We start from the raw sequence: 13,893 nt of genomic DNA on the forward strand, positions 1-13,893 counted from the left end.
AAGTAATAAGTTTTTTTTACAAACGGCTAAGTTTTTGTAGAATGAAATGTGTGCGGAATGAATAATGCTTGTTTTCTTTTTTTATATTATTTAATCCGCACTCTATTTACAATTGATTGTTTGTACTCCGACGCGTCAGCATCAGCAGATTTTTTTGGGGAGATTTTATTTGTCTTGAGCGTTAACGACATGTTTCCGCCAAGCGTTATTGCCCAAGCCATAACCCCAACCCTTTTCGCGGGTTTAAATCTTTTATGGATGTTTTCTTTGATTCTTTTGATTGTTGATAAACAATAAAGTATAGTGATTGCATGGCTTCATCTCGTTTTTAATCCGAAAGAATTCATCCATCGGCTACTTTAGTTTTTGGTTTCGTGATACGCCATAGACAGAAACGCCCTGTAAGTTTTTACATTCTTCGTTTTAATCTGAAAATTGTTTATTTTAATGACAATGAGATTTTCTTTTTAAAATACATTTTCTAAAGCGACTGGCGTTTTTTGATTATTTTTCCTTATGCGATGGACGTTTCCCTATACTCGACAGTCACCTTTTTTGTTATTTAATTGAAATAACGTGAATTTGTCTTCCCCTCCACCCCAACCAACCAGAGTAGTAGTCTGTTGAATATTTTTCAGAATCCGACAACATTTTGTTAGTCACTGACAGATATTTCTTTGTTGAAAATTAGATAGGAGGATAGAGAACAGTCTCAGGTACCTTTTATATAGGAAACCGAAAGTTAGGAAATTATACTTAGGAATTCTTTGAACATGTTTAAGGTAGATTAGCAAATAATAAAGAGAATTTTTACGGGAGCATTTGTTTTTGCAATCCACGTAAAGAAATGTAAAGTCAAAATTTTCTTTTTATTATTATATTTTGCGCAACGGAAACAGCCGGAATCCTCGAACCACTTAGATGGTTGATATCCAATGCAGAAGCAGTGTATGGCGTTGTATGGATCCACCCAAAAATACGGGTATTGCTTCCGTTCCTTCGATTCTTTTTGGTAGTTCAGAAATTGGAGGTTCTTACCCAAGCTCAAGTATCCTGGTGATGGATTGTTTCTTCTTGCGTATTCAAGTTTCTCCACTTGATTTTCAGTTCAGTTTTTGGTTAAAGTCTATTTTTAATTTGACTTTACTTTTACTTAATTCCGCACTACGCTCTATAGAAACTGGTGGTTCAACTTTAAAATAAACAATGTGTTATATTATACTCTGTACTTAATAATTTGTACTTTTTTAAGTCTAGTTAAGTAAAGTTAGAATGATACCAATAACTTTATTTTATTAATAAATTTAAGTAAGATAAAATATAGTTAAAAACAAATCATTTTTGCTACGATTTATTGTCGTGCTCAAGTCTTTCTTTATACCCGAAATCCCCTGTTTTCCTCGTTGCGCTCGGGCTCATTCCCGTTAAGTTACTTAACTATATGGTATTAATTAAGTAAAGTAAAAGTAAACTAAAAAGTGGGTTGTTAAAATAGACTTTTACCATCCTTTACAGCATAAGTTGTTGTTCATGCAACATGATGGTTTTCGGAGATGGTTGACTAGTTGGTGGCTGACTATTAGACGACAATGGACGTGTAGACGTATTTGGAGATGCAAGCACCGTGGCAATTGCCCTCCTTTTTTGGAATTGGAGTCGATGGATTCTCAGTTGCAGCTTCAATTATACGCATCTTCTTGAAAAGAGTTTGCTAATTTAAAAAATTGGAAATATTAGCTTCAATTGGTAAAATTTTTAAAATTCAGAATTTCTTACTGACAGTTGAGGATCAAGCAATATCTCGAATTGCTCCAACCCATCAACTACTTCCACAGCCATCATTTTTGCTGCTTGTTGAAAGGCAGGATCGCAAATTTGTATTGCGAGGTGTATGTTATAATGCAATGCCCTTTCGAAATTCCCTGGATGTTTGTTGTGTTCATGTTTAGACAATCCTGAATGACATTGGTAGAAGGCAGTGCAGTACTAGCAGTAGTAGCCATCGCACACTTTGCTTCTTCCAGTAGCTATTAATTTTGTAATATCCTGAATTACCGTCTGTGGTACTGGACGTCGGTATGATGGATTAATTTTATTCACAGAAGCTACAGAAAAATACATTTCAATTAGATTTAGAAACTTAATTTCTTCAATAAATACTTTAACTTACCAATAACGCTTTCCAGTTCAGTCCTTTTTTTAGCAATTTGATTCTCGATGAGTGCTGAACGCTTGGACTTATCAATGGCCTGGAATGCTTCTTGAATTTATCTGAAAATGTCTGTGTTACATAGAAAATTCATGTTATTGTTAGGCAGGATTACAAAAATATCACAAATATTACCTTATAGAGTGTTCTAAATTTTCCCAGCATGGTTCGAGAGTTGAAAAATTGATTCGACATTACTTCAGTTACTTTCGCCGCTGCACCAAGTGGCGTGTAATGCGAAATTAAATTTTTTCTAATCAGTAACAGTTAATCTCTTCCATCAAAGTGCAGCATGTAGACAACAATTTCTTAATCTGAGGTTACAGGACGAAATGTGAAAAGGAAAATCTTAAAAATCACAACGGCAGTTGCACAACAAATAATTTTTGTTTAAACTTACAGCACTCACAGCTTCGTTATCCAATCAGTTCCTTTGCTTTATGTAGTCTTCGTAAGAAATTTTGATATTATTACTGTCTTTAAATATATCACTGAAAAAAAAACTCTTCGTCTTCACTGTCTAACAAATCACTTCTTGGTTTTCTGCGTAAGCCATTCTGATCTGTAGTCTGCACGCAGCAGCTAATTGTCCTAAATTGAGGAACATAATCGTTTTCCCTGTCATCGCTCCTGTCCACCGTGTTTTATGGTCGTGGAACATTTTTTTTTATTTTGACTTTTTTCGAATGAAATTTTTGTTATTTTAAATAATCAATTATAATGTTTTAATTGCGAAACATCTATCATGCTAATAATGCTTTGCTTGAGCGTATTAATACCTAAGCAAAGTTATGTACTTTCCTCTGCCATTTTTTCCCGTCCATGGTCGGGCGCCATTTTTTCGCCAGCCGCTATCGCCTCTCCTCAGCCATCACCCTAACCCTTTTCGCGGGTTTCAAGATTTTAAGGAGGTTTTTTTAAATTAATTTTATTGATTATGAACATTACTGTTCGTAATTGCTGCTTCACATCGTATTGAATATGAAAAATCTGAAAAAATCCGTCAAACGGCTACTTGGCAGTATTTTGCCTGAGGCTTACTTTTTTCTCCACCATTTTTTCCCATCTAAGGTCGGGCGCAATTTTTTCGCCAGCCGCTATCGCCTCTCCCCCAGCCATCAGCCTATCGCCCCAACCCTTATCGCGTGTTTCAATTTTTCCTATACCCATTGTGGTTTTACAATATTGAGAAAATAATAAACAATAGACAATATTCAAAAATAGGCGTATTGTTTTACTAGGGAAAAGATCATTTTTTTCTAAGTAAACTAAACAGGTAATGGGAGATGAGAGTTAAATGTGGGGAATACTAGAGGATTTATTGTTCAATTTTTTTATTACGCCATTTTTTAATTCTTGACTATCACTCAGCGTCTTGCGCCAGCTTGAATTTTGCACTCATTCAGATTTCTCAACAGCCTTGTTGTTGCATCTAGAAACAGGACAAGATTAGATATTAATGAATATTACAAAAAAATATCAATTTACCTTTAGTCATACCGCTTATATACCCATCAACATTGGGAAGCTTGCAATTTGGGATCTCTTCCTTATCCTCCGCCTTATAAAATCGAATACTTTTCATCATCTCGTCAACGCCGAAGATTGTAAAATTTGTAATAACGCCAGTTTGTTCGGTGGCGATGGAAATTTCAACCCCCTTAGAAATGTAGGTAACCTTTTCTAGAAGGATTCCACTTTTCTTTAGTTGATTCAAAAAATTAGCCTAAGGAAATAAAAATTATTCTTTCACTACTTTACTATCATACATAAGTACAACATCTCAAGCGCATAAGAAATTAGGAAGAAAAATACAAATTTTGCTATTTTATCACGGCTAGCAGGGTCAAATATTTCTTTAAAAATCTGAAATTTTGTAGTTATCATTATTTTAGTACTGGGCACCCCAATTTAAAAGACCGCCTTGAATTTTAAAAATTTTTGCAAATGAAACCTAATGGAACCGACGGGTGCTGTGTTGCCAGATGGCGTCATCACAACTACAAAAGTACAGTATCCTGCATAAAAATCCGAACAGCGATTTTTTTCCAAACAGCCACTATCAATATTGTGGGGAACTGTGTTTGGCTTTTAGCCATAATTTGGGGGGTAAGGAAGAAAGCAAAAGGTAGGAAGAAACATAAAGGAATAATTAGACACTGGCCATGTCTTCCTACTCCCCCCTCCAGAAAATATATGAACGAAAATAGACTGTCTGAAATTTTCATGGCGCGAAAAATTGATTTAACCAACTTAAGCTCATTGCCGATTATTGGACGAGTGACTTAAGGCAATTCCTTTCAATTTTTCCGCTTTGATGCAAGATTTGGTAGCTTTTTGGTTTTCGTGTCACTTGTCCAAAAATTGACTTTTCATTTCCTTTTTTCATCGTATAAGAGAGTGACCATTTCATGGTCAGTGTACCAACCATTCATCCAGATGGATGAATTTTCATTCAGATCCAACTTCATCGATTCTAACATTTTCAGTGGGACTAAAATTGATGCTTAAATCGTAGAATGCGTTGGAGGAGCATTCTGCTTTGGGCGCCACATCCAATCTGTTTTTAGAATTACACTATTCATTAATACGAGTAAAAAGGATCTCGTGGAATGATTACCTTGCCAGGTTTCTTCGATGTCAACTTCCTTGAGCTGTTTCTGATACACTGGCAATTTAGCCTTCAACTTGTCCCTCTCTGAGACGACATCCTATCATTTAAAAAAATTATATTATACTCGCACTATTAATTGGGACTATGGAAATTACCTTGTGTTCCTGATTAGCTCTGACCATGCCACCTTTTAATAGATCAAGAGACTCTTTGAGCTGATCATAACGTTTTTCAAGCTGCTTGAACTTTTTCTCGGCTTGATTGAGGTCTCAATTGGTTTAATTGTACCTATTTGAAAAAAATAAAAAATTAGAATCATAAAGAAATCAAATCCATTTTTATAAAAACTCTACTTACTTGCGAATAACTTCTGCCAACTCAGCTTTGTCCCGTCCTGCTTCCACCTCAATTTTTTCTTTTCTTTGGTTGTTTCTTGCAAGATTTGATTGATGCGTTGTATTTCTTTATCCAACAAAGCCGCCTCCCTAGAAATAATGTTTTTTGTGGTTAGTGATCTTAAGATTCAGGCCATGGTCAGGCGGTTATCTACTGACTTTGACCGAGCTGGAAAAATAGTTCCAATCCTTTCAGTCAGCTGATCAACTACGGCTTCCTTTGTGGTCTCCATTCTTGTAGCCATTAAGGGTTCCCTTGTTTCACCTCCTGGTGTCTTTAGTCTTAACGGCTTGTCACACTCACTTAGGCTTGCAAATTCTTGCTTGGACATTGTTGTTGATGCAGCAGATTTACTCAAACACTGTTTTTAAAAACTACATTTACACATTGGCCTGTGAGCATGATTTATCAGTAACACTTTAGCTGATTAAACCTTTCTTTTCTTCCATTGTCCAAAGACGATAATCGTCTTCTCCATCAAGTCTGCAGTGATATGCAAAACGGAGGAAATTTGACGAATTCCTCTTGAATGTTCTTGATGTGATCGACGTGTACAATTTGCAAGTTTCCATAGTCGACAAATTGTACTAAAGCTGAAGTGGAATCCATTTGGACTATTTTAGCCCGGTACCATTTGCCATCTTTGGAATATAGGCAGACGCATGCAGATCTAACCTTGGGGTCTGTTTATTGTCAATATAAATTGTCCTTAAGTACAATTTTGTTAGTATTGCATTATCTACATTTTTTACGAACATACTTTTTGTTTTCGTTAACAGTCCTACGTAAATCATCATAAACTTCCTGTTTGATCTTTTCGTCGCTGGAAGATCGCGACAATAACACAAGGAATAGCACAGGGCAAGTTGCAAGAATTGGCTGAAGTGGTGGCAGAGACCATGTGTCGCATGTCGTTTTCATTTTCGGTCCACTTTCATTACATGGGTCACATTCTTCATTTATCATCAAGAGATTTGAATGGGATCCTTAATGCCCTTCGTTTTGGCAAAACACGCTGTGTTGCTCTTTGTTCACACAAATTTTTTCAATAACCCCATTCTTAACTATTTTGAAACCACTTGCCCTTTTAGGTAGTGGGTTTGATGGGGCAACGCACACTACATTAACACAAATACATGTCAGATAACCCACAATTTGAGAAAACAACAGAGAATCTTACCCTTTTCTATAAAATTGTTCATCGTTGTCTCTATATCTGGCGCTCCTGAGTTTTCTAAAGCTTTCGCCACGAAAGCATTTAAATCCATGTCAATTGAACACCGAGTTTTGCTGAAGACATTTCTTCTACTTTTTTCGATAATTTCATCCATTTTAGGTCGAGCACAAAATAACTACACTTCTCACTGCGTTTGTCGCGAAAACTGGACTAGAAGTCTAGAACGCTACCTTAATTCCCCCCTCCCGACATAGTGTAATCGAAGGGAGAATTCCGGCGGATGAATCTTGGCATGTGGCATTTGGGATGGCAGTTGCGTGCGAGCGAACATACATGGACTAGTTGTGGTAGAAAAACAGTTTTTAACCGTTGAAAACAAAACAAAATACTTTAACGTAATTTCCTGTTTTGATGGCACTTCAGTTTCAAAAACTTTTTCAAAGTTTCAAAAACAAAGAGGATCCGAAATGTCTACGGATCGGCCAACCGATTGTGGGATCAATTTTTACGCTTTGTTGGCTTGCAAGCCACAAGGGAATCACGGTTACGTTGGCATGTTTTTTGACGAGCAGGAGATCACGCCTAAGATTCAAGGTACATTATGGTTCAACGCATCCGATAAAGAATCGCTATAATAAATACGCTGGAATCTTCCGTCTTTACCCAGCTATGAATCATTGCAAAAATATGTTTTCCCATACGTACATCACACGCTTTTTGAATTGTATTTATATATAAAAACGGCTAGTCATGTGATTTTGGAAAATTTAACCGCTGGAGCCATGGTGGGCACCCTTGCAAAGATGGTGATTGCTCCACTAGATAAAACAAAAATTATTTTTCAGGTAAAAATTAAAACTGGGGGGTAAATGCGCTGTTTCATTTGTGTTTTTAATTAAAAACCTTTTTTTTTTCGTTTTTGAAAGGTAAAAAAGATGTCATTCAGCGCCCGAGGGGCACTTAACTTCTTAATAAAAAGTTACAAGGAAGCCGGTATGAAGATGCTCTGCCTTTCAAGCTTTTAAACATGCGCCTCAATTCTCGTTTTATGTAATTTTGGTTTCAGGTATGCTTAGTTTATGGCGAGGGAACGCCAATATCTTTAACTTATGGCCTTATCGCCAACGAAAACATCACGGCTCTTCATGAATTCTGCCTCTTTTACCGACGCCCTGATTTGGGTGACGTAATCGATCAATTGTTGAATGCCAAAGCTACTTGCATCAATTACGAGGCTATGCTTAAGAGGAAAGTACTTTATTTGATTGCTTTTCATTCCCGCCTTACAGGTGCTGATCCAAATCGCCAATTGATCTCAATGGCTAACAAGAACATCACGGATTCCTTTGGCAAAAATGTCTTGGAATATCTGAAAGAATTTGGTGAAAGGAAAGTTCGAGCAATTTGTTTTTGCTGTCAATCCGTTGGGCCTCCGGAATTGGCTCCAACTCTAGTAAAAGATCTGACGAAGAAAGAACGCATCCGCCTACGTCAGCCGGAAAAGTTTGATGGTATTGTCGAATTAGGGACGCTATTTGCTGGACGAGAGTCCTTACGTCACCTTTCTCAACGAAGATCAACTGTACAAGTGAGCAACGCCCAAATGGATGGAGTTTCTAATCTTTTGGAAACATTCGGAGAAGTTGAGTTTTAGTGATACCGTACGAGTCCGGCGATTCATTCGTGATATGACTCATATCCATGTAAATTACCTCTTTTAATCCTGTAACGCCGCAACAAGTGCGGGTACAGAGGGCCATTGGTTTGAACCAATGAACAATGCCCCATATACATGTTCAATGTGGCAAATCATGGCTTAGATGGCTGCCGGCATTGCTTTTGCCTGCTTTGCCTCAATCAGTTACTGGAAATTCGCCAAGCCGTTGCACGAAATCGCAGGGTGCAAACAAATTTCCCCGTCTGCAGGGAACCGTATCTTCTTGCGTTTCCCTTTTAAAAACATTGAAAAAATTTCAAATCAATAATTAAACAATTGATTTCATCAACATCTCCACATCAACAATTTCCAATACTATTAATGCGGGCAATTGAAAATTTTCTATTCAATAATTTGCAACCAAGAAGTTATTCGACCTCTTCAATTACTCTCATATCAGTTATTGAATGACTGATTTATCAACGATATCTATGCAAAAGCGGGTCTCATGTTGGTTATTCAAACAATTTGAAACCAAAAATTCTGTCTTTGCTCCATATCTTTTCTTCAAGTTTTTTTTTATTAGTTTGCGTTTTTCTATTTTCGAGGAAAACAAAGAAAAAACTGCGCGACGAGCTTTATTAAATCATCGCGTTTTCTTGAGTTTATGTAAACCTCCCGTTCCACTATAGAAGAACAAAAAAAAATTCTTTTTTCACAGACAGTTTTTTTAGAATAGCGAGTGCTTCTTTAATAGTTATCCGGCCGTCAAATATATAAAACGAAGAGAAAACCGAAATCAATGAGGTAAAACCGATTGATATTCACGCACAGTACTAGCTATTTGAAGAAAACAAAGTTTTTCAAGAGTGAGACGATGTCCACAGACGGTAATCGCATCATTTTTTTCGCATCATCATTTTGACTTGACTGTTGAAACTATTAACCATTTTATTGGCATCAAAATATCACGGAACAGATTCAATCACACCATCACACTTTCGAAAAAATCTTTCGTTTATCGTATCTAATAAGGTTTAGACCATGGAATGTTATTGATCTGTATATTGTAGTTTTAGTCTTGGCTCTAGAAATCCTTTTTGGAGAGACTTGAGTATGCCGGGACACCGGGTCAAGAGGGACAGCGAGGGGAAAAATAGAAAATTATTAGTTATTGTTTGTCCTACAATTGATTCAACAGTCGGACATCTTGTAATGCCCGAAGAATCATGCGTCGGGTGTACTATTTCTAAGCTATACACTGTCCATTATTTACTTAGACAGAAAACATATTAAGTGTGGTAAGATAAAAGTCTATTAGTCCGGTAAGAAATAATACCATTTCTCTTGGATGTATTTTATTATTTTTATTATTATTTTAAGGATTTTAGTCATATAGCGGTGGATAGATATTCACGCATAATATACTTTATAAATTTCTCATACAAAAAATTGCAAACTATCTTAGTTGGTTCACTGGGGTCAGAAAGTACGGACTCCTATCCAGTGAGGGATATTTCCATTAAATTCTGAATATTTTAAGTGAATAATTATTTGTGTTAGCTATATTTAATACTTATCGTGGTGGAGGAAACGTAAAATTTGCGCAATTTAAGCTTATACGACGTGGGCTCAACCGAGGCAGTATGTTCAGTTCATAAAGAAATATAAGCGGCTATTACAACTGAGAGCTCATAAGTGTCCCAGAAATAGAGGACAGCATAGAGCAGCTTCACGTTCCTGCAATAGACATACATCTCGATCGAACCATTCGGTGTAGGCTTAAACGAAAGTGCGGTGCGATACTTTGCCGACTAAAGGTAACTTAAAAGAAATACATGCGGATGAGAAAAAAATTACGTCCAGAACTTCATCATTGTGTTAATATAAAGTCAGTGGTCTTACTTTCGTTTCTTTCCTCATAAGAGCTTTATCTGGTGATTTATCAAGATATATGCGGACTTGACTTTAGAGACTCGATTTACTGCAACAAAAACTGCAACCTATAAAGACAGTTTATATCTTATTACAAATGCTCTATGGTCCATTAAAGTGTATGGCTAAAATGAAAATGAGTGCATCTGGTGGAGATTTGCATTTGCAAGTAGAAGAGAATACAGTAGAATGACTTTATCGTTTAAAATAATTTTTTCTAACATCTTGTAACATTTTAATCCAATACATGAAATTCTATAAATAGTTTAATATAAGTACAAGTATAAGGGCGGGAAACACAAGGACAAGGAACAAATGTTAAAGATTACGCTAACAACGGGGGAAAAGCAGGCAAAGAAACGAATTTCTATTTTTTATCGTTGCGCTGGAAGGGAAGCAAATATTATCATTGAAATCTTAAGCAATAATGATAATTATGCAAATTCCGTTATTGTTGCACCTTATCTAAAGCAATTAAAGCTGTAGTCGCGAGACAAATTATTGTTGTTTGAAGCCTATAAAATTGTGTGGAGGCTATCCTGAACTTCCCCATGGCATGCCACTTGCTGCACGAAGTTTGCTGCTCTCTCACTGGCAGCCAAGGCAACCTATATCATCGCTTTGGATAAACTAGCAAAGAATTCTACGGTCTTGACAAAATTCAAAGATTATTGACACAGCCATTTTTGCAGAACCTTCAGTGTCATCTGTACTAGAATGTTTTTCACCCTGAATGTCAGGTACTATTTTAGATTGCGCAATATTAGTTTTGCTGCACCATCTACTTCATTAGATTTCAAAAAATGTCCGATAATATTACCAGGTGTAGTACTGTTCGGCTGTCTGGATGGGTCTTCTAATGTAGACCAGAATGTGAATAAATGGATTTCAACAAATCAATTTCACCATTTTTTCTGATCTCTGGACTCAGAAATTTTATTAATGGTGTATTTTTTAAACATTTGCTTGAACTAGAGCTGACCACATAAATGTATCAGGATATTGACTTCATGACCATAACAGATACCCTAGTATTGTGAACAAATTAAATTGGCCTATTTTTCCTATTTTCACCATAATTCAAAAGGAAAGGGTATCAGCAGAGAATGTGGCCTATGAAAATGTACCAAATCGTGAAATTGATAGATAATATCTAACCTAGTTGTTGGGACCTAATCTAAACAATTTTTTTGGCCTACAGAAAAACAAAACCCACCCAAAATAATCTACACTTGGCTGTTTTCGGTCCTTTTTACATGGCCTCTTATGGCACTACGTCCCCTTTTTATAACTTGACTGCTCCGCAGTAATAGTTATCACAATAAAAAATCAGAAAAAACATGGATGAGTTTGCTTTCGAAACATGTGTGGCGCATCCTGAACGGTATAAGTACGTTTGGGTGTAGACGATATCCCCCTTTCCCGTTCCCCGCCGCCATTTGTGTAACCACCCCCCTAAAATGTCCCCTTTTTATTTCGTGCATAATTTAGAAAAATCGCACGAAATTTAAATTCCCCCCCCCCTTGACAAGAATAAGCTAAATAATATTCTTGTGTAATCAAGTAATTTTTTATCCTACGTTAACTACTTGAATTTAGTTGATTTCCACGACCCAAAAATAGTTTTTCCCTTCCGAGGGTGCATCTTGCATGTCCCACCACTACATCAACAGCTAAAGCCATTTCAGACATGCTCTTCCGGTCTACAAAAGGGCCTCAGAGTAAAGACACAACAAAGGGGAGGAAGAGGTAAGGGTAGGGATGGGTCGTCTGCTACACGATATTACTTCATAGTCAGCTAGCCCGTTCGTTTGACCATAGTACAACGCAATAGTACCGCCCCCCCCCCTCAAAAAAAAAAAAAAAAAAAAAAAAAACGGGAACACACTTTAATAATAACAATTTTGTTTTAACGTCTCCTTGCAGATTACCACCGCTTTACCCACTAAACTACTACACTTCAGTTAAAAAATTAAGGTTTCAATAACATTTCTTTGGCTTTTGGGGGTGGGGGGTGTTAGGGAGCAGGAGGGGGATTTTAGACGAGCTTTATCGTGGCTATGGGATGGCTATCCTATAAATAATTATAATTTTTTTTTTCTGTTTATACTGCCTCATAGCTCATAATCATGCTAGGGATCCCATAGCCTAGTTACATATAGCCAGCATCCGCTATACCTTACTGGCCTGAACGTCCTCGGTGACTGGCCTGAACGTCATTGGCCTGAGCGTCTTCTTGGCGAATTTGAAGCAGTGAAAAGTGTTGAAAAGTGAAAAGTTGAAAGTGTCTGAGCTTTAATCTCAAATTCTCCCTGCTCTTTCTCTTCGCCGTTACCTCCTAACGGATGTGTCTTCGGTTAAGCCTTCTCATAATTTCTTTGGAGTTAGAGACCCAACTATGTAGATTCAGATCGGCCTCGGTCAATCTCGCCTTCATAGAGGACGCTTATTGCACGGCTTCCACCAAGCTCGTTGCCGAACTCAAATAATCGTCGACGTAAATCCATTCACGGACGACGGAGGTCATTTTGTCGTCCCCAACACCCCCTATGATTTGACGCACAGTGTTAATGGCGACGAAAGGTGAAAAACTGGCACCGAAAGGTAATCGGTACATCTTGTAAACCACTGGCTCCAAATCGCTCGATCTCGCCACAGGAAACAGAAATAACTCGAGTCCTCTGCTGACAGCCGGAAGCCGCTGAACATGGCATCAATGTCCGAAGCACAAGCGACAGTGTGTTGGTGGAAGCTTGTCACTAAGCGGCCAATACAAGTTAGGGTTACTAAGCGGCCAATGCAAGTTGGAGTGTAGGGCCACTTAACATGGCATCGTTAAGCGATTTCCCTTTAAAAGATGCAGTGGCGTCGAAAAAAGTTCATTATTTCACACCTTTAGAGACGGAAATACCTTTCGTTCACTTGATCTCGAACTCACGAGGCGTATGTTTGATCCAGAGTCTTTTGTATTGCCAACTCTTAGTCCTTTTTTAAATCCAAAACTTCCACGGTTCTCGGGTCTCAACTGACACCAAAAGATGCAGATATTCCGTACCGACGAGCAGATACATCTTTTCTCCTACTACACCGACCGGTAAGTCACGTAGTTATGGCCAGTTCTTCTTCTCTTGACTCCAGTCTTTGATTGGGGTGGGGCTGGCTACCAATTTCATCGTTGACTTTTCAATCGCAACTTTACCGCATTCCACCCGCAACTGGAATTGCACTCGCTTGGATTGGTACCTATTGATGACTCTACCCACACCATCCACTGTCAACATTTGTTACGGACCTTGTGGCTTCAAACTGGACACGACGGCCGTTCTCATCAATAAGGTGTCGGTACCTTCACCAGAAAGATGTTGGTGGGTACTCGGCTGCCATCAGCGGCTTGCACGCTAAGCCTCAGCATTCTTAGGGCGACTCTCTGACGATCGATGGTACAGTCGAGTCCATTGACATGCGAGGGGGGTTCCTTACCCTACGCGGGAAAAATTTAGCGTTGCGTTGAGTGTGCGCGGCGTGAAAGGTATTTTCCTACCGTTCTTGGGTTTCTATTTTCTGACCCAATCTATTTATTCCTACCTATTTTGCATTCGGTCACGTGACTGCTATTTAAAATAGCAGTCACGTGACCGAACCTTGCTCGGGCTCAATAGAAGCTTGAGTATATATAGCGTATTGTAGAGAAGAGCCCATTCGTTCGAAAATCTCGGTCGAACAGTTTGAATTTTTGAATGTTTCTAGTTTCTTTTCTAATCTCTCATATTGTTTATTACCAAAAATTTGTGTATGCTACAGGTACACAAAAACCTCTCTTTCTCAAATTATTCAAACAATCTATCAGTAGCTCGAATCAAAGAATAGTTGTTAGCCATATAGATCCCAAAAACCCGGAGCCGCTG

This window comes from Daphnia pulex, chromosome 2 (assembly GCF_021134715.1).
Source record: "Daphnia pulex isolate KAP4 chromosome 2, ASM2113471v1".
NCBI classification, from domain to species: domain Eukaryota; kingdom Metazoa; phylum Arthropoda; class Branchiopoda; order Diplostraca; family Daphniidae; genus Daphnia; species Daphnia pulex.